General features: G+C 37.9%; 1 protein-coding gene across 3 annotated transcripts in view; it reads left to right on the plus strand.

Annotated features, from left to right (window-relative positions):
- PRKN (parkin RBR E3 ubiquitin protein ligase) overlaps positions 1 to 25484 on the plus strand; it is an 852414-nt gene that overhangs the window by 138541 nt on the left and 688389 nt on the right. The gene's annotated exons all lie outside the window — the stretch shown is intronic.

Raw genomic sequence — 25484 nt, forward strand, 5'->3', positions numbered from 1 at the left:
GTAAGCATATCCGTCTTTGAAAAATGTGCCGGAGAACATCTGTATTTCCTTATCCTGTTGGTTTGGTGTGTTTCATATCAATGCTGTAAAAGCCCCATATTCCTTTCTGGTGAAAAGATCATATCCATTTTACACGTTGGGGTTGAATGCCCATGAGAGTAGCCTGTACTCTGGTCAGTGTTCTCCAGAGACCAGCTGTGCACTTGTGTGAAGTCAGGCTGATATGGGACAGTAACACTGAGGCTAAACAAGAGCTGCACCTTCAAAGCAGTATCACCCTCTGATTATAAGTCATCTCACTTTGTAACATTCTGGTTTTTTTTGTTTTTTTGGGTTTTTTTTAAATAGAAATGATGGTCCAGTGAGTGAAGCTCTGAACTGGGACCCAGAAGTTCTGTGTTCACATTGAGTTCAGATCAGCTTCCTGAAGGACCATTTATAACTCATGGAATTTGTCCTGTGCTTCTGTTTATTCTCTGCTACGTGGAGTTGGCATTTATACTATGAGAAAATTATTGTGATTTGGTGGGAATAAAGACTGATGATAGCTAAGGGCTATACTTGAAAAGCAGACTGGAATGAAACAAAAAGGGATATTATTAGGAAAAATATAACCCTGAACATTTACTTTGTTGGTGGAAAACCATCCAGTACATCCTATCTAACAGCAAAATGCTTACATTAACATTGGAGGTCTTTTCATGAGAAAGCCTGTAGAAAGGTCAGCAAGTGCCATCAACTTATTTTATTGATGTGCTGGTAATTAAAGCTTACTAGAGGATAATCTTTCTACTGAACTACTTGTTTTAGAAGTGTCTTATACCTTATATTGAACAGTAAGAAAGTAGCATCAAATTAATTTAGACATTTCAATTGTTAAAGTTAGTTTTTAGGCTGGGGACAATGTCTCTCTAAGCAGGCTAGAGACTGATAATATATGCAGCAGATCCAAGCCCACATTGATTAGCATGTGCATGAGCTGCATTTAGTGAGGTGCCATTAACCCTAACATTGTGTTTTATACATTGGGGCATCAAGATGAAAGAGACCCTGTTGCAGTGTTCACAAAGGTAATTGCTATAATGTGTCACATAATCTGAAGATGCTTTGTATAAATAATTCCTAATGTTTTTTCAAATACTGCTTCCCTGTATGGAGGATGTGTGATATATATCTGTGGCCAGCCTTAATGGGTTAATAGGCATGAATCAGATGCGGAAATAGTATGAGGTATTTCAGGAAACGCTTACCAAGGGTAGGATTGATCTAAAACCAGTTTTTCAAATTGAAAAAATTGAGTCACTTTGACAGTCATTTATCCTAACAGTTTATCTCCATTAGCTACAGATGTAGCCTGTGTGACTGTTGCGTAGCCTGTTGTGTCTGTGATAGTTTAAATGCATCAAATATTCTCATGGATAAATGAATAAAGTTTTACGTGGCTAAAACTGATCAACTACTTAGGACCTCATCAGCTGTCATTTTTGCTAATAACCAGTCCACTGCTAATACAATTTGCTGTAATGTATACCTGCCCTTTTTAGCTGATCCAAGGTCATCAAAATAGATTCATCATTGTCATCTTCCATGTAACTCGGAAGATTGCAGTTTATGTTTCAGACCTGAGGAAGAGCTTCTGTGCCTTCAGGCCTGTCTCCTCTTTACCTGTCTATAGCAGCCTATAGACATCCTGTCTCCTTAAAACTGTGTCACAATCACATCTTTAGACTATCATCTCAGTACATTATTGCTGTTACACAAGTCCAACCTATTCATCTAGGTTACTTCTATAGCTAGGGGGACAGGTACTAAATTCTCTGTTGATCTAAGAGGGAATCTGGACAACTAATTTAGGTTAGATGTTCTACTTTTATATAGGCAAAGTGATAAAAATCCAGTAACAAAGTACTATACATTTTAGTACTAGACATAGTTTCTACACCATTCAAGGATAGTAATTTTCAAGACAATATGAGCATGCATGTTGATTTTAGTGCTCAAAAAATGTCTGTTAAATTAGAAGCTCATCGCAGTTTAACTGTGGTGTCACTCCACTAATTCAAAATAATAAAATATGCAGTGTTTACCTGCAAGAGTCATCTCATACAAAAAAACAGCTACATCCTATATGTACACTAGTCATCTGAAAATATGTATTATTTCTCTGTTCAGATGTTAGTTACACATATTCTTTTTTTTTTGTTGTATGCATTATTTGTAAGAAAAAAATTAAGAGCTTGGCTATTGGGTAAATTTATATTGTCATGTGCATGATTGATAATTTTTAAAACCTACACTATTTACTGGATAGACCTGCTAGACTGCTCCACTGAATAAACAGAAATCTTGGCACAGCCAACAATTTTACAAATACATGTTATTTACATAATCCTTTTTACAGAAGTATGCACGGTATTTCCAAGATCTGTTTGTGAGTAGTGTTAATTAGAAAGGCAATTTATCTTCTAATGGACTCTAAAGGTGATTATGTTCTCCTCAGTTGTTCCTTCTTTGTTTACAGATTTCAGCTCAAGAGATTTTTGGGAGTGTCTCTTTTGTCAGTGCAGGTGTAGTGCTAAAAGTCCAAGCATGTTATTTTCTAGTGCATTAAATCATGTTTCCTCCGCTTTAAAGATCTGTATTACATTAGTTTCAATATTAAAGAAATTTTGATTTGTATATGTTGTGGAAATGTTTGAAAGCAGTACTCCTCCATTCTCCCTATTTTTCTTTGAGTTATTTATGTGGCAAATGTGGATGTTAAATCTCAAACTTCTGGGAAAGTTTCATCTTCAGTTATACCTCCCAGATGCAGATTTATGTACTTGAACTGCTGACTAATGAAGCTGCGATATTTGTGACTGAAGTCAGATTCTTTGATATGATAATTTTGATGAAGCTCAACAGTGTATAAGCTTTTGGGTTTTGTTTTTATTTCTTCGTGATGCAGTCTTTGTTCTGCCTTGCACCATGTTGATGAAAGTCTGCATTAAATGACTGGAAAATCCAATTACTGTATTTATTTAATGTAATGAATATGCAATATATTTTTTAAGATTGGATAGGTTTTAGTTTCTATTAAAAAAAAAAGGAAAAGTAAAAAGAAAGGAAGGTGGCATTAGTTCGTGATCCTATATTTAGATCTGCTTTGAGAAGGGTAACTTTCTTTCAAGGTTCTGGTTTTGGCATTGCTTTCACCATGGCAGCTGAGCATGCTCCCTAATAGAAGCCAGAAGATAGTGAGGGGTGAGGCCTGCACAAATTGTCTGCATATTTATGCAGATTGCCTAAGGAAAAACTTGCAGTGATTGCTGTCACCCTGTTGTTATCTGAGAGAATGATGGTTCTGACAGAGACAACTGCTGCCCCAAAATTTCTGTTAATGTAAAGATTGATTCTGCCCTTAGGCATGATTTTGAGGTCTCCGTGGAGCTCCTGAAGCTTTTTCTTTTCCCTTGTACATACTTGCTTCGCTTCTTTCATACTTGGTGTTAGTAAACATATTTCAAAACATAGGAATTAAAATCGTAGACAAAGGATGCTGCTAGATACTGTATTTCTTCAGATTGACCGTGGAGGCCAGTGTGTGGATATATTTTCAGAGAAAGATTACAGAAAACAAATGCTAGGGATGGCCTTCAAGCAGGATCTGGTGTTGAAATATTGTTACCATCACTGTAGGTTATTATCAGAGGGACAACATGTATTTTTAGTTCGGGATGATTCTAGAACAGGATTTGTTTAGTATGTGGTTGGTCGGTTTTTATATGATTATATAAAGCTTCAATTCCACTTCCCAAGGATATATATTAGTCTTTAGATAATCAGAATGCTGGGAATAATTTGGTATGACAGCTGAAAAAAACATCTGTAATCCCTTCTGACATCCTAAGTTATTTAGTATTTTTACAGTTAATTTGATATTTCTGATTATAATCAACTTCAGAAATTCCTAGCACAAAATAAATCTGTTCTTGAAGAATTCTGTAGTAGCTTATTATTTATTATATTCAGCTTCTCCACAGTAGAGGTTTCAAAGTTTTGTAAAAGAAGCTGGATATTAGTGCCAGAGGCCAGCAGATAATGAGATGACTTACTCCACAACTAGAAGAGGCCATTAGAAAAATCAATTTTTAAGATGTCAAATGCATATATATGCAGATAAAATTAACAAAAATATAGCATGTAATTTCCCCTATGTTATTTTTGAATTGCTATGATTTATTTCTGCAAACAATAGTTGCTTGAAAAAAAACAGTTACTCCCTGAGTCGTGACAATGATTGAGAGCTGGTTGAGCATCCACCTGCTTGAGTAGGCCTGTTTTGTCACCGAATGCATGCTTCTGTAATCTACAAACCAAATGTAAGACAGTAAAATTTATTCAAGCAAGAAATAGAAATTTACCTCTCTCTGATCAGGATTCCCAACAATTCATCATTTTAATGTATGCTTTGCCTCAGCATAAAAACCTACTTATAGGGCTTTAACTTACTCTGATATGACATGTTGAACAAAGTAACACTACTTAGAGAACAAGTTCTGTGGCAGTTAGCACCACAGTTAACTTGATGAATGCCAATACTGCAAATAATTTACTGAAAATGACCTGTCGTAGTATCACCTATTCAATGAGGAGACAGAGGAGAGTGAAATCCCCCTTAGGACACAGCTGCAGAACCAAATGAAGGTCACAGGGTCATATTTCAATATTGAGCTTGGTTTTGCTTGCATTCTTTGTAGTCTATGAACTTCTGACTTTGTTATTTAGTAAGTTTGATAAATTGATCTGTAAAGGTTTTGTTATTTCACAGCACTGGCAAAGCACAGTAAGGCTAGAAATAAGCACCTCTTATATCTTATTTGCTGTGTTAAAAATAATCCTTTAAACACAATTTGATATTGTTTGTCTTTCTCTGTTGAAAGGAAGTCATCTAGATCTTCAAAGTTGATTCAGGATGGGTAAATAAATGGATATTTTATGTCAAACATGGGAGACTATTTGTTCCTGTTGGAGCCCAGTGCTCTCTGACCATCTACTTTTGGATATTCCAGTTATGGAAGGTTTAGTGTTTAATACCAAACTTACTTATTTGAAGTTATATGATGTTACACAGCAATTTTGAGTTAGCAGAGCAATACAACAATATACTTAAATCACAATATCAGGGCAAATTACACGTTGCAGAATATAGCAATTTCAGTATATGGTTGAATCACAATGTGAATGTGATTCTTGTTACCAGTCTGAATAATATGCTTACTTGTCGTGACAGTGGGTGTCCCCAGTGGCCAGGAAGGAATACATGGAGTGAGAAATCAGCTCAGCCCATTGCTACATCCAAAGCTCTTTTTGTTCATTGTTCTATTTTTTTATACTCTATGTTTGTCTGAGGTGCGTATATACCCACCTGTGCTGGTCAGGCACATGCAGGAAGACATTTGGTCTCTTTTGGTTAACACAGGGATGAACAGTTACACAGCTGGTTGGTTCACTCAATTGACATAACCAGTTGATCCATTAAACTGATGCAGCTGGCTGATCTACGCAGCTGATTTATCTAGACCAAAGTCACCCTCTGGGCCATTTTGTATGGAGCTAAGTTCATCTCTCTTTGCAGCAGCTGTCGCCAGTCACTCCCTACGTCCTTCCCTGAGCTTCAGAAGCACTTTACCCTTGGCCATCTCCTCTGAGCCTTTGTCCTGGTTTCGCTGGGATAGAATCATAGAATCAATTTTCTGTTCAGAAAAGCTGCATTTTTGAGAAGACTGCAGCACCCAACGTGGCAGGAACAAAGCTGGTAAGACACTCTGTTTTAGTTGGTGGCCAGCCATGGGATGCAGGTCTCCATGGTGATCAAGGCTATTAGCAGTTTCGAGTTAGCCAGGTGCTAAAGCTAGGAGGAGCAACAGCCAGGGCAGCTGACCCAGGCTGGCCCACAGGTGTATTCCATGCCATAAACGTCATGCTCACTATAAATGGGAAAGTTTGCTAGCGATGCTGTTTCTTTTCAATGGTTGCTGTCCTTTGAAGGGTGTTGCCTATCATTCTTCTCTCAAGGTCTGCTCCTCTGTTTGTTGTGACTGTTGTGCTGTTGCTGGACCTGTGGTGCTCACTGCTTGACATCTGGCATTCACTGCTGGGAGTGTGCAGCTTGCAACCACTGTATGGGTTGAGTATAGCTCTGTGTACTTTATACTAGCATTAGTATTAATATTAGCTCTTTTTTTATCATTTTATTAAATCTGTTTCAATTTCAACCCATGGGTCTTCTTTTCTTTTCCCAGTTCCCCTTCTTGTCTAGGGAGGGGTCCCATGGGTCTTCTTTTCCCAGTTCCCCTTCTTGTCTAGGGAGGGGTCATTGGGTGTTAGAACAGCTGGCTATTGTTTAGAGAGACAGCCTTCTTCCACTGTAGGGGTTTCCTGATAAGTCACAGTTCTTCAAAATTATACACAATTATAATTTAATATCTTTCTACCACCTTATGAGAGTCTTAGTGGTGCCTTTGCAAGAAATTCTTCCTTCTACAAGTAAATCAAGCTGTATCCCTAGTACAGTAGATGGTTCTCTGCACACATGAACATGACAGGGTATCTCATTGCAGTGATAGTTCACTATGTTAAAAGCTCTTCAGACAAGCTGGTTCTCATTGTCAGGATGACAGCAGTCACCTCAGATGCTGACATTAAGCATAACATGGATCAGACTAAGAAGAGATGGTGAAATTTTTTTAGTAAGTATTATATTCAAGGAAATAAATAGATTAGTAACATAATAATTGAATAAAAAGCCATGGAGCTGTCATTCAGAATCTGTTTCTGAATTCGGGTCAGTCTGACAAGTTGTTTTGTTGGAAGGTTTTCCTGCAAGTTTCACAGAATCAGCGAGGTTCCTGTCTTCATTTTATCTAAATACAGGTACAGAACTTACCCAAGATACAGAGGAGTCAAGTTTATATTTCCATTTGTTTAATTTTATTATTTCATTTGGATTAACAGCTCCTGGTGAAGTAGTATAGGTTAATTTGGAGTTTCATCCTAGTTTCATCACTGTTTTGGTTGACTGTAAGAAAAATAAATTAGCATGTTAGCATATTCAGAGTATTTTTTTAACAAGTACCCATTGGTATATACTTTAAAGAAATACGTGTCTCTATCAAAGCCACGGTGTAATCAAATCTGGTTTAACGTGCTTACGTTTTCATGAATACCTACGAACACGTAGTTGATCAGACTTGGGAAAAGATAAATGCTAGAAAATGATATCAAAGGTACCCAAAAGTGATAATTTTTAGTAACTTAATGAACTAACAATCCTTTTTGGGAAAAAAGTTATTATTTCATGTTTATAGATATTTATAATCTGTGAGCCAAATATTTATTTGATAAATTACAAAATATTCAAAATTCTGTACTGTCAAACAGATGGCAATAATATACCCATAGCATTTTCTACTTTTTAAACCTATTTTAAGGGTATAATAGTGGAACATACTTTTATACTGAACACAAAAATATTCCTTTCTATTAATTAATCTGTATTCATTCTTTGGTTGACTCTGAATGTAGATATTCTATTCTTCTACTATAATATATATAAAATGCATTTTTCTTCCTTGGACAAGAATCATTTACAGTTTTGGACCTCTTGAGTGAAATCTTGACCCTGCTGTGGAGAACACAGGTTTGCTGCTGTGGTGGGACCAGGCTCTCTTCCCATGTGCCTTATTCATTAGTCATGATAGTCCAGGAACGGCTGACCTGAGCCATGTGAGCCAGGTACAGCTTGGAAGTCGAAGGCAGCATTTGTAGTAGGGCTGTGGCACATGACAGATTGGAGACGTGTGGTTGCATGGGGGCTCCTGGATAATCCCTTGCTTTCGAAAATGAGTGAGTAAGAACTGGAGACGCTGTCTATAAGCATGTAGGGATCCATTTATACATCCTATTCCATCCTGCCCTTCAGTGGAGAGGTATGGATCCCTGGAAAGCCCCTCTAACATCCTGCCTGTGGAATATGCGACACCTAGAACAGCCTCCGTGTCTGTCACTCCAGCATGTGTGGCATGAATCTTGTGGCTCTTGATCCTCTAGTATTTTTGGAGTGTGGTTCATGGGGTCGGAATTGTTGATACTATAATACACATGAAATACTATATCAGCTGTATTGTTTTTGGCTCCAGTTTGAAAATAATGCTTTCTTGCATAATTTTTCTCTGATGCACTGGTTCTTAAACTGTGCAGTTGAATAGAAGGAGATTTCATGGAAATGTCAAAATGATCAAAACATTTTTCTCTTTATATTAGTGACACAGAAAGATTTAGTACCGGTGATTTAGTGAAGCGCATATGAGGCTAGACTAATCTGGTTCCTCTCCATATCACCCAGAAGTCTTCAGAAAGGGTTAGTATTTGGATTTTAGCATGGCACGTTCCATCTTGCTCTGCACAGGTGCTTGTGTTTCTCACAACAGTGAAGAGTGGTACAACAGTCCTTTAACAATTAGGCCTAGATGTGATGCAGTTAGACTGAGTGATGCCAAAAATGAGTGACCAGCAGCAGGTATTTCAAACTAATATTTGTATTGGTGTCCTTTTGTCCATGTCTTAATCTAGTATTCCTGCAAGTTTTGAAAGACTTTAATTTTTTTGTTGAGTGCTTTATTCAATGACACAGGCTTATTTTGAAGAATCACATCCTTATGCTTTTTATTTTTTAACACAACTTCTATTGAATGGCTTTGTGAAATTGGTTTATGAAATGAATGTCTGCATATTGTGAATTTAGGACTGGCTATTCCCTGTGAAACTTTTGTATGACAAATTAATATCAATATTTAACTTTGTGAAATATATGACTTTTGGCAGGAGATGAAAATGTCTTAGCAAGTACACACAGAAAGATGGACTCAGTTTTTCATGTTTTCTTCCCTTGTGATTGCATTCTCTTAACTGTACCATTCTTTATTTTCCTTGCACTCTTTGTTCTTAAAAAATATACACTATTCATTGAATAGTTAAGAAAAGAGTTAAAAGGAAAAATGTTGAAATGTATTCTTTTCTACAGATACCTGTCCTGTATCTTTACCCTTAGTGTGATTTAGATGATCTGCACTGGCTTCTATTTTTTTTCTGATTCCTAAAAGGCACAGCCTGGAGTAAGGACATTTTTCATGCTGTTTCATGACTTACCTATATTACACTAGAGAAATGGAGACCACTTGCTTTTATTCCCCAAATCACGGCACTGACTGTAGGTCCTCTCTAATACTGGAGAAGCCTTTTCTTCCTCCTCCAATCTTTCGTCTCTTTAGTTTCGTTATTCCCTTTGACTCCCTTTTGCGTTGCTCTGTTGTGCATTGAAATTTATTTACTATACTTTTCAAGTAATCTTTTATGAGTCACTCAGAGTAATTATCTGGTGAGTGTTGTCTGGATACAGGCCTCAGGCCTCTGAGGTCTCCTGGGTCTTCCTGGCATCTCAAGCTAAGGATTATCACTTTGTTAAATCATGGTGTTTGGTGCTTCCTTCTGTTTTACAAGGCATCCATTTCTACATCAGTCCTGGCTATTTTTTGCAATGACAGGGCTTAATGTTATTTCATGGACAGGCCAGAGCACCACTACTGAAGATCCAGGGTAGCCCAAGTCCACTGATTGCCTAGAATTAGCTTGCGCTCCAGGCTCCTACAACCTGTGAAAGCCAGAAACTTTTAGGATTGTAGAAATTCTTCCTACCTCTTACTAGGCCAGTGAGGCTTAGGAGTGAAAAGCACATAAAAATGCTGCCTTCAGAAAAGCTGGATTCTGGGGAAGGTAACATTCCCTTTCTAATCTGATTTAATTCACTTCTTGGTTTCTCAGCTTGCTTTAAGTAATATCCTTATAGAAGTTGTTTATCATGGCAATGGAACAGTTTCACTAACATAGTATAACTGCTTAGTTGCTGTTGCTGTATCAGTTACATTAATCACGCCAAAAATCTTGCTTGGGATGCATTATTAAACTAAATAATGGTGTGTTTTGGCAAATTTTAACACACACACACACACCCCCAGTTAAAGTGACCTATACTAATTATCTGGAAATCATTGGACATATGCTAGGTCTTCTGGATTTATTTTCAGGAAAGAAAATAAGGATTTAATCTATCTGGCAATAAATATTTGCAGTTTTGCAATTACCACCATATGTGTTTTCACAAATAAATAATGGCTCAAATTCTTTTGTATATATTTTTTACTGATGTAACTTCCTTTCTTCATAATGAGAATTATTATTTTATGTGAGAATTACTGACAAAATTCTGCTCATTATTTCCTTTTTGGGGATTTTTTTTAATACTTATATTTATTTCTTTTTGTCCCTGCCTCTCCCTCCCTCTGATTTTTCTTTAATAACTGGTTACTTAATCACAAATCTCTCTTAAGTAATGTATATCAATATTACAATATGATAGCTACAAGATGTCAACTTAATAGCAACTACCAATATAAAACACTAAATAGGTAAAAATTTATGATCATGACAGACTTATGGCTATATATATATTGATTAGTTTAAAGGAAATTAGAAAAGCATACTAACTATTCAGTTGTGATCCAGCTGTATCATTTATGATTAATTCTTTGGAGGAAAGAGAAAGGAAAGAAAAACACTTTCTTTTGTGAGGCATAATAATCCATAAGAAGAAATATGTCCATGTTTTACTGCTGTGTTCTAAAATGATGATTCCAAGAATGCTGTCACATATTTGTACCTAATGCTTGATGTACCCAGTTTAAAACAGCAATTTTTGTTCAGAATTGTTCTTCTTGAACTAATTTAATTTTACTGGTAAGTTCCTCTAAATAAATTTCTAAATGTCTAAACAAATTACTTGTTTCTGTAATTTTTATTGCGTTTTAGCTTCCCATATTATTTCATTTTTAATTTCAGTCTCTATTCAGAGCTGGCACATGACATTACAAAGGTGTGGTTTTAGTTGGATAATTGGCTTAAAACATCTTATGGCTTTATTTAAGTAAATGTTGTTCTGTTTTTATTCTTGTTTCACATTTATCACTTGCCTAAGTTGACACAGTTCAGTTTCTCTATAAGGAATTAGGTTCATATGTTAAAAAAGTGTTACTAAGATGGACATATTGTCGTTGTAACTGTGTATGTCACAATCATTTCATCCCTAAACATTGTAAAAGTGTAAAAGGCCTTATTGAGCTCAGTGAGGTTGTTTGTGTACAGAATTATTCATATTCCTAAATTCATATACTGATAGAGCCTATGTATGGAGCATATGCTATGAAAAAATTTACTTATTTACAGGTATAAAGCTGCTGATGTCCAGACCACTCTAAATAGGTTGGGAGGGAAAATTTTGATCAGGACTTGTCAGACTTCCACTGCATCTGAAAACACCGTACGGTTTGTAATGTCAGTATACTGCAAAGGAACGCTACGTGTTAAAATCCTTCTGGTTTATTTCTAAAAACCACATATAATGTGTACTATACTCTGACTCAGTATTTCTGATCTGCTGCTGTCTTGCTTCTGCCATCTGCTTTTATGAAACTATTTTTACCTTAACAAGTATCAGTGGCTGCCATTGAGTGGCCCTTTGATGTGCAGTCAATCACAGACAAGAATAAAATTGCATAATAGACCATAATTTCCTATCTGATCATAAGCTCAGCCTTGTGTGCTGGGAGATTTTCTTCGAACTAATTGACAAATGCACTGGCACAGGGATTGATTGGTTGCAGCTGTGCGCCTCTTTTGTCAGAAAGGAAATCTTGAAGTATTGAGGTGTTTGTGAAATTGAGATGGAACTTCTGGGAATATTCATAGAATTAAAAACTTGTGTTTTTTTCAGCAAAAAAGACTGCCTGTTCTTTCAGGCTTCAAAAAAGATTTTGAAAATGAGTAAATCCCATAGAAGACTATGTTGCTCTTTTACCATCATTCCTCTTGAAAAAAGGAGCAATGAAAACACAGCACATGGCCCAAAATAGTAACTTAATACTGGCCTACCACATTTTCTTCAGAGAGCTGAAAGACCTGGTCAGCACAAGCCACTGAAACCAAAGCTAAGATTAGATTCTGCTGTTCAAAACTGTATCGCTCCTCACAGAAATGGTGGTGCATTTCTGTCTTCCACCCATGGATGTAAGGTGTGCAAAATGGGATTTTTGCAAGAGAATTTGTGGAACTGTGCTATGCAGATACATCTTGGTAGCAGTGTGAACCATTCCCAAAGGTTAGATGCAGCCTGCACTTGCTGCCTCTCACTAAGCTTCAGTTTTTCCAATATAAGGCAGAAAGTAGCCAATGTATAGAGAACTACATGTAACCAAACACAGATTTATTGTTCCGCTTGTTCAGAAATTTTAACTTCATTCATTGTTAGTTAGAATGAAAATTCTGAGCTTCTGGTTTTTTTTAAAAAAAATATAAATTTTGATCTAAGGAAAATGAAAGGGATATTTAACTTAAATAGTTTTAAATAAACTGTCACTTCAGCAGGAAGGAACTGATTCATCCTGTCATCATCAATTCAGCTGTTATTTCATATTTTAATTTATGTGGATCTTACTTTTGTCAAAGCAAATCTCTTAAATCATTTTATCTGACAGTCATGAAATGATACATGCCCACAAAGCCTTTGGCTTCAGTAGATTACATGTGCCAGCGGAAATGTGCTCTTCTAGGGGAATTATAACCTGAACTAGATAAACAGTTGTCTTATTCTGACATCTGAGATATTTTGATCTATCATGGCGATAAGCTAAAACTTCAGACTGAGACCTCCTTTTTAACGGTGAAATTACTTTATACAGGCATCTTAGCCTTTAATAAAAAAACCCTATAGTTTCTTAGCTTTCTAGTGAAATATACCTCAAAATTATAGGCCTGCAGGCCTAGAAATATCTAATTTCATATCACTATTCGCCTAGATCTGACAGAGACACAGAAATCGTTATGTCATCTTCATCAAAGTTGCTGATGTATGGGATAGTAAAGGTAAATCCATCAAAACAGATTGGCACAGAACTGGTGAAATGGCAAGAAACATATGCAGTAAATTTGTGGCACAGCGTAGCTCCACGTGGTCTTCACTATTTGGTGTGCATATCTATAATTTAGACATGCTTTGGCTCTGCTTAGAGTTGATTTTAAAAAAGAACTTAAGTGAAACTGTACAGTATCTCAAATGTTTTGCTACTTTTATACCATCATATTCAGCTGATGTACTATATACATCACCATTTATGAACCTGAGGCCTCCTATTGTATTTTGGCATTTCATTATGATTTGGAGTTATTAATATTTCATACTTTTAATAGTATTTGAGTCATGTGCCCAGTAAGCATTTTTTGTGAACTATGTACTGGAGTCCCTACTCATCCTACTCAGCAAGTTCATGTCTACATCTGCTCAGTGAATAAGGATTTCACTCTGTACTGAAATAAGTCTGAATTGGAGATTTTATACATACATACACATATCTGTATATAATCTATATATGTCTATGTACACACCCACTTTTATACATTTAATATAATTAATGAATGATTGTAAATGACTGTAGTGAGTCTATTTTAAATAGGTCCAATTAATTTCTGTGTGTTCTGAGAATGTACTGAATTCGTAGCATTCTGGTATGACACTGGGATATTTGATATGTGTTTATTTTTTCCAGCTAACTAGCAGTTTTATAGTAGGAATGACAGACTATTTTTGGCAGACAGTTTGGGCCATATGTTTTTGCCTGGCAAAAGTGGCTGCTGGGTGTTTTCTTGTGTCAGCGACTTAGGGGTATTTAATGTGGGAGTGTTTGCTATTTGGGTGTGAGATAGATAGCAAAAGTAGGTGTTAAAAAAAAACCACAACAAAGGGAGGAAGATCTTTGAAAAACTCAAAAGGGAGAAAATAATCTTTTAAGTATGGTAAATCTTCAACCTTATCTACAGGAACTTATTTTTTTAAGTAATTCAGAAGAAAGGTTGGGTACACATTTCTATTACACAACGGGAAATTTCTTTGGCAACCCATCATTTTATAGTTCTCTTGATTTAAGGGGTTACAATTTACTGTCAGAGGAGCAAATAGCTAAGATAGTTTTACTACAGCTACTATGATTGCTTACGATCTTTAACTAATTTTTACATCTTTAATGGATGTAATTTTGCAAAAAGAATTTAACGTGGACCTGTCAGGGTAAATTCCAAGTTGCTACAGAAGCGCTGTAGGTTTTGGAACAAAAAACATTTTCCAAATGTTAAAAGGCAGGGACATTTTACAGTTGTTTCAAAACTATCAACAATATGCCCTTCTGAAAACTGTGGAGCTGAAGCAGGCTGCCTGGAGCCGGGGATGTGAAACGTGGGCAGTTGTGCTTCCTGCAGGCCAGGGATCCATGTCTGGAGGTGTTGTGGCCCTGCCAGCCCCACACCGGTGGGAGGCTGAGGGCTGTGGAGCCAGTGGCCGAGCCCCACACAGAGGTGGAGCGCCCAGCAGGGCCCCAGAGCCTGGGTTTAACCAGATTTCTGTCAGTGAGGAGGAGGCAGCTGACCATGCGGGCACTGGCAGGGCTGAGTGCCCTTCACACAGCCCTGCCTGCTCACAGCCACCTGGGCCAGATAGTGTCTTGATTAAGGAAAAGGAGCCCAGCTCCTGCCAGCAGCTCTCTGCCTCACACACACATGTGCGATTTTGGAGCCTGTTTTGGGACTCAGATTTGCTGTAGCTGAAGAGATGTTGCATTTCCTCTTACCGCTGCACTGCCTTTTCCAAGGGTGGCACCACCAGGGCAGAACAGCGGCTGGGGCTGGACGGGCAGGAGCGCAGCCCCGCAGTAGGGTGGGCGAAGCTGGACGTGTGGCGAGAGACAGAGCAGGGCTCCAGCACCAGGTCAGTGCAAGGTGACAAGTCGGGTCACATCCATGTGAGAAGCCCAGGCAGGAACAGCAACGGGCTGGTCTGGGCACAGGCCCTGCTGTGGCGTTGCTGAGGCAGGGTCTGAGAGGCCTGTGGGCTGACATGGCGCCCTGGGCCGTGGACAGAGTGAGAAGCCCCGGGGGAAGCCGGGCAGGGACAATCAGGGCTGGTGCTGCCCCCAGTGCTCTGCTAGTGTCTCTTCAGGCCATTTTGCAAAGCAATCATCCTCCTAAGTCTGCTCTGCTATTGTAGTAATTTTACCGTTGAGAAAACTGGTCTCAGGAAGGAGAGATCATGCCCGCGGTTTGAAAGAAAAACGAAGCATCAGGAAGCAGGGTGAGGTTAGTGTTTAAAGGTGAAGGACAGGAAGATGACTGCCCCAGAACATCGAAGGTTATTTTTCTGCTGGTAGAGAACTATTTATCAGCAAAACAGGTAAACTGGAAAGATGCTCAAGGAAAAGTCTGCAGCTTGTAGCCTTAAAATTGAGTGCTCAGTGATGAAATATAAATTCATTTGTGCATCATGTGTTTTAAAGCAAATCAGGAAGCAATTGTGATGATACTGGGATCTTCACAAATGGAATGAATAAAAGTAAAGAAACCTAGAGATTCAAAAACTAACGTTAGACGTGTAAACACCAAGGAAATAAGCCCTATTATGTTTCTGTTCTCCAGAGCAGCTGGCTTCATCCCCTCCCTTCAAGCAATGCATGTGGCTATACTGCATACAACCATGTACTGGGCTAACGCTGTCATGGGCTGTAACAGTGTTTATTCCCTTGAGTTTTAGCTTGTTTTTATTTGTAGTAGCTCTTGTAGAAATTAAACAAAGTGAAAACAAAGATTTCCATGTTGGTAGGTTGGTAGGTAGATATGTTTTCTCTGGGACCATATACCATTTTTATCCAGATTATAATATGGATTGTATAAAATTTTATACTCATTTGTCCTGTACTGAACAACTAACAAACTTCATTATGTCAGAAAGCTCCTTCCTTAGTCAAGTGTGACACCTGCCATATTTATCATACGTTTGTCTGAGTGGATCTTCAGCTGTCCACCAGTGCTTCTAGTACTTAGCAGAACATAGACACCATAAAAATGTGTTAAATTTCCCAGCGAACTGCAAGCGAGCTACCTGTTAAAATAGTGGAATCTCACTATTGCAGTTGTCACCTTGCAGTCCCCCTTACAACCTTAAAACTGTTGCAGTAGTCCTACTTGAGATTTTCTGACCCTCTTATGAATTTCATTGAATTCATGCGGTCTTTGCAAAAATAACGGCACATTCTTCGACAGGACAGGGTTAATTTAAAAGCTGCAAGAGTATACATTTTATTTTAAAATTTAATACTACTTATTAATATGGAAAACTGTAGCATGTAGCTGGAAATAAGTAGAGTTTAAAGACTTTTATCCATATCCAAGCACATTAAAGAATGGTATGCGTCTATTTAAAATGAAACATGAATTTAGCTTGACTTCCTATCAAGGAAGTTCATGGCAGCTTTGTGCTGACATAAGCGTCCAGTAAATCAGGACAAAAATAGCTAAGAAAATAGCATTTTTAAGGGACTTTTTAAGGAAATGTCAACATAACTGTTGTATTGGGTTAGCTAGCTATGCATTCCTCCAACTTTAAAGAGAATTTGAGTGTAGTAAAACTGAGTGAATTATTCACAGGAAATAATTCACTGGACAAATTTAGCTTGTCTCTTGGATTAAGAGGCATACTTCCTAGAACAAAATTAGGTTACTATGAGAATTGCTGAGTTTAAAATTTGCCTCACTGCAGTACAAGAAAGCAACTGCATGTGCATGCATAGTTCAGGAAGAAAAGAAGAGTAGTGCTGAGCTCTTGTCTTTTTTATTTGCCTCTATTCTTGATTTGGATTACTTGGTGGTGAGGAAGAGTCAGGAGGAAGCTTAACCTGCCTACTTGGTAGATCTTACTCAGTGTCACATTCTGTGGAGTACATGTATGGAAATACAAACCCAGGACATCTACCATAGAGCTGACATGGTTGTTCAGAACAAGAGTCTGTTTAACCCCATGTATTATTGTCTTCAACAGTGACCGTAAGCAGAGAGACCCTTCTGAAGAAAGACAATAGGGCAAGCATGGATGTTGGGAGCTGATGTTCTCACAGCTATTTTTAACTCAAATGACAGGAGCTTTAAAATGTATTTTCCTAAGAATGGTGGGGAAAAAAAAAAACTTGTGACGGTATCTGTTACTTTTTACGCTCCTTGCAGTGATGAGTTCCTCTTTGGCTCAGCGCATGACTGGAAGACATAGCCCTTCTGAGCTCAAAACCTGCATATATACTGTTTATTTCATACTAGTATTTATTATCCCCACCTTTTCACTAGAGAGATTAATGAGCTGCCTGTGCAGTAACTGCCAGTTTCTTTTCTCCCCTTGAGCTGAAATTTTACATCCTGCATCTACCACTCCTCTGGCAGAGTTTTCCAGACGGTCTGTTGTGAGTAGTGTAAGCAAACAACACATTTTTGTCTGTTTGAACCTAGCTCCTACAAGCCTAATATGATGCCCCCTAAATCTTGCAATGGAAGTGAGTACACAATCTCTACTCACCCTTTCTGTGCTGCTCATGACTGTAGAAAACTGTCATCAGATAGCATTTATGAATACTACTGTATTGGTTTCCATAAACAGTTGTTTGAATAATAGTCAATCATTGTTTTTATTTAATAAGGAGATAAAACAATCAGAAGTCTCAATCTTAAAATTTGAGTTAATAATCAATGAACATTTTTTATTGTATTCAGTTAATGTTAGCTATAACTAAAGATGTTTCTGTGAGAGAGTTTATTCCTTGCTAAGGAGAGAAATAACCTCACCAAGGATGGGGTTTTATAGATGTTGTTTATGTTAGATTACTACATTGCTCTCTGTGTGAATACATCATAAAATCATTTGTTAGGTGAAGGTAATTTACAAATGATCAGAAACAACCAAATTACTCTAGCTTAATGAGTTGCCACTTATTGCCTGTGTAGGCTCTTTTTCTGCTGCGCTGGTGAAGTTGTTTTACATTAATGTGCATTAATTTTATTTCACAAACGTTGTGATTGAGGAGGCCTAATGCTGCAAGTTGTCATGGCTCAGCAGTGAGTGGTAACTCATTAAGTTATGGTTAACTTTGTGGCATATACCTATCAGTCTGGACCTGGTGCAAAATATACAGCAGGGCATTTTGCTAGGAAAACACCATACCAGTGCATCAATATCTGCAACGGCAATGCGCTCATCTCAGGGTAGTGTTTAAGGTGTTGTTTTTCAGCCATACAAACTCAAATGTCTGAAATCATTGTCTCCAAGACACTATCATCTCACTCCTCCTATAGACAGCAGAGGTTCTGTAGTTGGATTTCCCTCTTTATAGAAGAAGGGAATTGTTGGTAGGATGTTCAGTGCAAGGGCATCAAGACTCGGGATCTTGCTGTCTCAACTTGGCTCCAATTTGTCGGAATTTGGCAAATTTTTGATGAAAAGACATCTCTTTGAGAGTTTTCTTGGAGAGAGCTGAGGATATTTTTGCTAACTGATGAAAGGGCTACATTAATTCCTATGGGGCTGGTTATTCTAGTGCTGATGAGATTTTATTTTATCACGTATATATGTCAAGAAAAAAATCAGGCAAGCCAATTGGCAGAGATTTGTGACAGTGACAGCAGCCTCCAAAATGGGACTTGATATAGTGGAAGTAGGGTAGAAATTAAAATGGAGCTGACTGAACCATCCTGCTCTCCAGTACTCCTGTGAGCAAAAAAGTGTTGGGAAGGTCTCCTATTCTAACGCAGAGCCTAGACAGACAAATCTGTGAAGAAAAAGACTGTGAAGAAAAACCCAATCCAGGATGCTGGAGTTGCTGTGGAAAGACACTTCAAAGAACTTTGCACAAGGTTGTTTAACCATTTAATTGGACTTTAAGTAGCATGTGCTGACTGGCTGTTTAATAAAAGCCTGCCACAACTCTGAGCTACTCCTTTACTGTCCTGACCTCAGCTTGCACAGTCTCCCCAGCTCATCTTTTTCTTTCCATTTTTTTGTTCCTCTTTAATCTTTTCCTTTACTTCTTCCCCTCTTTGCAATTCTCTTGACACACTGAAAACCAGGAAATAACAATAAAAAGTTGTGGAACAAGATTTACTGCCATCACACTATATTGTATTCTGCTGCTAGTTTCTCGCACTACATATATCTTACAGTTGCATTTCTACAATTTAGGCTGTAGAAATTCCAAGCAGCAACTGACATTGACTCAGGGTTTATACAGTGCCTACAAATGTATCTTATGTTCATTTTCTATAAAGATTAAAATAATAGAACAGTATCTTGCTGTATGATTGAGGATGCAAGAGCCCCAAGCATCTGAAAAATGTTTTTATTTTATTTATTGAAATAAAAAAGATACTTGGAATAGCTGCGTTCAGCATGTGCCTTGAGAGGTGACGTGCAGTTATGCTGTAATGGAGGGGCTTACTGAGCATTTCCACAGTACTCTAGCAGATGGCGAGGATTTTACATATCTCAATTACTACCTTCTCTTCCTTTACTTATCCTTTCTGTGCACTTTCCTGTTTTTAATCTGCACTAAACTGGATAGTTGTACTGGATAAATTATTAATCACAGTTTATGAGAAAAATTTCGTACTGAAAAGGAAGGGATAATACTTTCCAGTGTCAAATAGTCTAGATGTAGGTTTTTGAGCTAAGGAAGACTATGTTCTCAAGTCATGTGCTGAGCCAAAGAGAAACTGATCACCACAGAGAGATACTGCCACGAGTCTTTTTTTTCCCAGTCTTAGGAAAATACAAAAGCCTTGTCATCTGACCTCAGTAGGAAAAGGCTTTTAAAAATCAAAATAGTTTCACGTATTTCATACCGTTCTTGGGTTAAACCTTGGATATATTGTTTTTGTCCCTAGGAAGAATGGGGAATAAAGAGTACTTGAAGCTGTCATAGTTATGGACAGAATGTAATTGCTCAGCAATAAGATCTTAAAGTTTAAATATGTGCATTCTGTTGTCACAGATCATATATTGTAGGTTATAGCTTTTGTTTCATGCGCAGCGAAGCAGGCTTTTGTGATTCACTCCTTTAGGAAGAAAAATAATTGGCTGTTTTATGTCAAAACTAACAAGGAAATTTGTGTTTTGCGTGTAGCAATGTAAAAACATCTACAACTTTTTTTTTCATTCTTGGCACAGTTCAGTCATTTTTGTTCTATATGTTGGGACTGTGCCTTCACAGTTTGTTCATAAGCAGGGCCTAAGCTTCTCCAACATGCAATATTTATTTTCTCGATTCAGAACTGGAAAACCTGTGGGATTGATGACAATGGGGGTTGAAGCTTTGGCACTTTTGATGTGACTTGCCAAAGAAGAAAGGCTGCTGAATCCCAGGGCCCTGAGAAATGGCCTGTTGAGATCCTGGCAGGGGTGCGGGCCCACCAGCTTTCTTCCAGCCTTCACTTGAAATTATGTATCTCCCCTACACATCTGCCCGGTGTGTTTGTGTCTGAATTTAACCAGTTTGTATCTGCATTTGCTTAAATTTCCAACGGAGTGTGTACTAACATGCTGAAATGTAAACAGGCACAGCTGAGATGCAGGTACACATTTCTTTCAGTATCCCAGTTAAATGTGTAGCAGCCTCCAGTGTAAGGGCTGGACAGATGTCCAGGAGCAGTACTGTCTTAAACTACCCAAGATTTTAGTTACAATCATCTTCTTCACTTATATTCCCTTCACTAACAATTCTTGTGTTACTTCCTGGGGAAAAGTTATTCATCATATTGTATCCTAAGTGATTGAATTGTGCTGCTGACTCCGTTTTGATAGTGGATGCAATGATGTAACATACTGTTTGTGAAACACGAAATCTTCAGGATAGCAATACTTTATTTGGGAACTGATGCATTTCTGTATGTATTCGTGTGTATGAAATGGCTCATTGTACATGAATTTATTAATACAAGTCACTTCAGAGGTGATAACTTCTTAATTTTATTAGAGTCACTTGAATACAAATCAGCTAAAAGCCAAGAAGTTGAGTTCTTTGGAAACTTTTAATCAAAATGAATGCTAGGCTGCCTCTATCATGATACACCAATGTCCTCATGACCACAGCACCCATTTCTTTCTGGGATTTGTGTTGATGCTTCATTCTGAGGGAGAGGATCCAAACAGGGGTCCAGTCAACAGGACTGGAAGAATAAAGAAGTATTTCTTTCCGTGAAGTGCTGCAGAATGAAAATATTTTAACACATGGTACTTCTTGTTCACCAAAAGAACGTAAAAAGTCAATACATTGAATTTTTTGATGTATTTGAGATGAAAACCAATGTCAAAATAGTGAAACGTCCCACAACTGGGAACCAAGATTTTAATTCTACTCAGTATTTACTTCCATGTATGCCTTCACTTTCTGGTCCTATTGGGGTGGCAGGGCGAGGCAGAGGGGTGCATTTTTACTCCTCACTTCTCTTTCCCTGAATTGCTAGCCTCTGTCTGTGAAGACTTGTTACATTCTGCTTAGCCAGCTTTAACCTACTCCTGCATGCTAGACCGTCATTTCTGTATACACAGTCTCTTATGTTTTCTTTGGACCTGAATGTATTTCATGTTCCCTGCAACTCTGTGTGTTCTGATTTTGTAGTATCAGTTTGTAGGGGGAAATGTGTTGCTCAGTACAAATGCAACACCTACCCTTACATCCAGAACTGAGAACTTTCCCTCTGCCACACTCGCAGAAGTGGCATGCCAAAGGAGTAAGCCTGCGGTCTTTGAAGAAGCCAGTTTCCACCACTAGAGTCATTATGCTGGACCAAAAAATTTCTTACTGTGTAGGTACATGCTTGAAAAAAATGGTTATTTTTATAGGAAGCGTGGAAAATTCCTCTGGAAATATGTAAAACCTACTTAACTACAACTATTCCCATATGTAGCTCTTGCTGATCCTTCCAAACAAGGGATTAATACTGTCCAACTCGTTAAATGTAAAATCGAAATTATTGCATGAAGATGTACGCCTTAGATATCTGAAAGATGTAGTGAAATATTTATGTACTACTTTTTTAATCACTCTTTCACTTATACCACTTTCCTCCATTCAGTTCTGTGCTTAAAAATGTGTGGACTTGAAAGTGAGATTTTAAAGGTATGTAGAGATTCAGATATATACCAAGGGAGATTTACAAAAGCACATAGGTACATCTTGATCCCTCTGGGAATCAGATCCTTAGGATGTTTACAGTGACTATCTTTTGACATGATACACGTCTCACAAAGTTTCCCTTTATCAGACAAGTTTTACTGTTTGTCACATCTCACAGAAGCTCCAAATGGAACCTCCTTTCTTCAGCTTGGTGTGGCTACTTCTTAATTTTAGTAACTTGATTTATTTCCTTTGGATTTCCATCAGCAGTTTAGGCCTCAGGTAAATTCTCTAATCTTCTGTTCAGCCAATATTTATTTAAATTCCAGTAGACAAGCTTTAAATTCTAAGTATTTTCAAAGTGTGTGTTCTTTGGAAGAGGTCTCAAATGTCGCATAACTTCAGCTGTGATCTCTTGAATAACGTGTGCTGTTAAGAGCATCAACCTGATAGTGATTATTTAATTATTGATGTGAAATGTCAAAAAGAAAATAATAAGTTTCTTTTTTCCTAAAAAGACAGCTTGAAATATTATATTGATTAAATTCTGGTTTTATTCCACAGACTGAAGTTTTGTATTTAAACTTTTTATGCTCTGTGCAAGTAAGCAAATGTCTCTTCTGTTCTTTTACGTTAAAAAGAGTTGATGGATTGCAGACTTTATAATAGAATAAATGTGTTTAAGGGCAAAATATTTGTGGATTAGAACATTTTTCTGAGTTAGCTCTTCAGGCTTGTAAGAGAGTAGTTGTAGTCTTTGCTGTGGAGTGCAAAATGTTGCACTCATACACCCGTTTCCCGTGTTTGCTTGTGGTTACAATTGTGAGACTGAAACTTCTGCTGCCTTGTACACATTGTGAGGAGGAGACTATACCTGTTGGAAGCGAATAAAAATACACTTTTTTGAGGGAAGGGGTGGGGATTGTTGATGGTGAACACGAATTATGCTTGCAGTAAGTGTGTCGGATTTATACTCTCTTTAAAAATGAGTACTGCTTTATAATTCATTTAAATTACACTTGTTTATACTTCTTTTATCAAGCACTTACCTCTTCCCAGCATATTTAATTTGCAGAGTTAACTTGCTAACTTTTTTTCGTTTCCAAAACAATAGCATTGGCTTTCGTAAGGCTAAAGAGGCTTATTTATTAGTTAGGAAGAAGTCTTTGAAAGTACACATGTATGCATTTTATGTGTGTATGTGAGTATATCTATATAAATGTATAAAAAAATATATACGCACATAGTCCGATAGAGCTCAGCATATTTAAAAAGTATATTCCTGTCACTGTTTAAGGTGGGGTGGGCGGTTAAACATATAGCAGATGCTCTCTGTTAACCATCTCATTCCCCAGAGGGGAAAAGGGAAAGAGAACAGGGAGAGAGACTTACGGGTTGGAAGGTTAAAACAGTTTTAATAAACAATAACAATGAAAAGGAGGAGTATAATAAATAATGACCTATATACAAAACTGCTACAGAGCTCCCCCCGATGACGACCACGTCACCGCTGACACTGCAGGGCAGGCACTGGGCAGTCCCAAACCAGACACGGCGGCAGATGGGAACCGGGTTCAGGAGCGAAGGCAGGAGCACGGGCAGAGTCCTCCCAGGGTGTCGGCCATAGCGGAAAAAAGCGCAATCCTCGTGGTCCCCCAGCTTTTAACTGAGTACATCACGTGGGGGGGATGGAATATCCTGTTGGTCAGGTTTGGGTCACCTGTCCTGTCTGCCCCTCCCCACAGGTGCAACACTTTACAGTCCCTTCCGTTATGGAACAAAGAGACCCAATAGGAACCCCAGTTCCCACAGTAACAGGCGTGTGTAGTCAACTTCAGAAGGTAGTCACTTAAAAGAAACTTAACTGAAAAGTCTGTCCTACTCCAGCCAGGACAATTCCCCATTGATTTAACTATGTATTTTGCTACTGGCTCAGATAATGTCGTTTACAGTTGAGCATTATGAGTGTTACTGGAAAGATGGAAAATGTTCAGTTCCATTAGCTGGAACTACTTTTTGTCGTATAGATCGTCCTTTCCTCTCCAAACCACAATCGAAATTCAAATTCTGCTGATTTTTCTGAATATACAGCTTGCACAGTTTAGTTATTTTGAGAACACCTTTAAATAGAAATCAAAACCAGTAACAAAATATGCCACGGGAGACTGTGTAACACACTGCAGGGCATATGTACTGCACCCTGCCTGACACAGCATTATGCAGTCTTACCCTGCATTTTAGTACACTAAGAGGGCACTTTCAAGTGCAAAACTTAAAATGTTCTGTAAAATTTTATTGGTATATGGCCTTGTCCCTTAAAGATTAGCCAAATCTGAATTGAAGATGTGGAATTGCAAATCTTTACAACATTTGTTGCTCAGCAAAACAATGGCAACATCCTCAGTCATATGCAAATGCTCTTAAAGTATCTGACAACTTTGGAGTGGTCAGGTAGACTATGTGTTTGAAAAATCATAAAAATCTAATTTTCGGTTTTAAAAATAGTTCTTTCTTTATAAATACTTCTGAGCTTATGCTTCTGTCAGTCATCAAAAATGCAAAGGAGTAACATCATCAGCTAAAACATTGCAGTGGGAATGGGAAATAAATCTTTAAGAAGAGACTGGCTGTTACAGTCAATACCCAAGGTGACAGGTACCCACTATCTAATTGATATAAATGATTTTTTGGTTTATATTGGGTTTTGCTAATTCCTTTGCTTCCTGCCTGTGGACCTATTGTTCATACCATCTCTGTGACTGATATGTATGTAATGAGGTATTTTCCTGTTTCGTAGTTCTTGTAGTCGTTCTCCTGACTGTGGGCTCAATGAGCACATTCAGACTCCTTATGAAAAACAGCTCTGCCAGCTGAATGGCAGGAAGCTTATGAGTTTGCCAGGCTTCTCTGGATGTGTAAACCAGTTGCTGCAGCTCTAAAAATGATATGAGTGGTGCAGTAGTGATTTTCTGCACTGAAGGTGGATGCCAGCAGGAGTTATGTACTGCAGATATTTTAGTGAACTCTGAAAAGCCCATGCTCTAATACAACACTCCCAAACATTTCTGCTAGCCTGTGATTTTCTCTCTGTCATTATCTTCTGTGGAATTATATCTGTGGGAAACCAGTTTATATGACCGTGCTTTACTGTGTAACAAGGATTTGTTTTCCCCTGTGTTATTTAATGCATTTTGGCTCTAAAGCATACCTCAGTTTCCTACATTTATTTGTTATATGCAGTGGGGAAGAGCATGAGGGGCATAGAAAGCACGTGTGCTGCGTGCCCGCTAAGGTTTGGACTGAACTGAAAATCTATTGTGCCAATTAATGATTACGTAGCTGCCTAGTTGGGTCTTTTTT

Source organism: Nyctibius grandis, chromosome 1 (genome assembly GCF_013368605.1).
Source record: "Nyctibius grandis isolate bNycGra1 chromosome 1, bNycGra1.pri, whole genome shotgun sequence".
In the NCBI taxonomy this organism is placed as follows: Eukaryota; Metazoa; Chordata; class Aves; order Nyctibiiformes; family Nyctibiidae; genus Nyctibius; species Nyctibius grandis.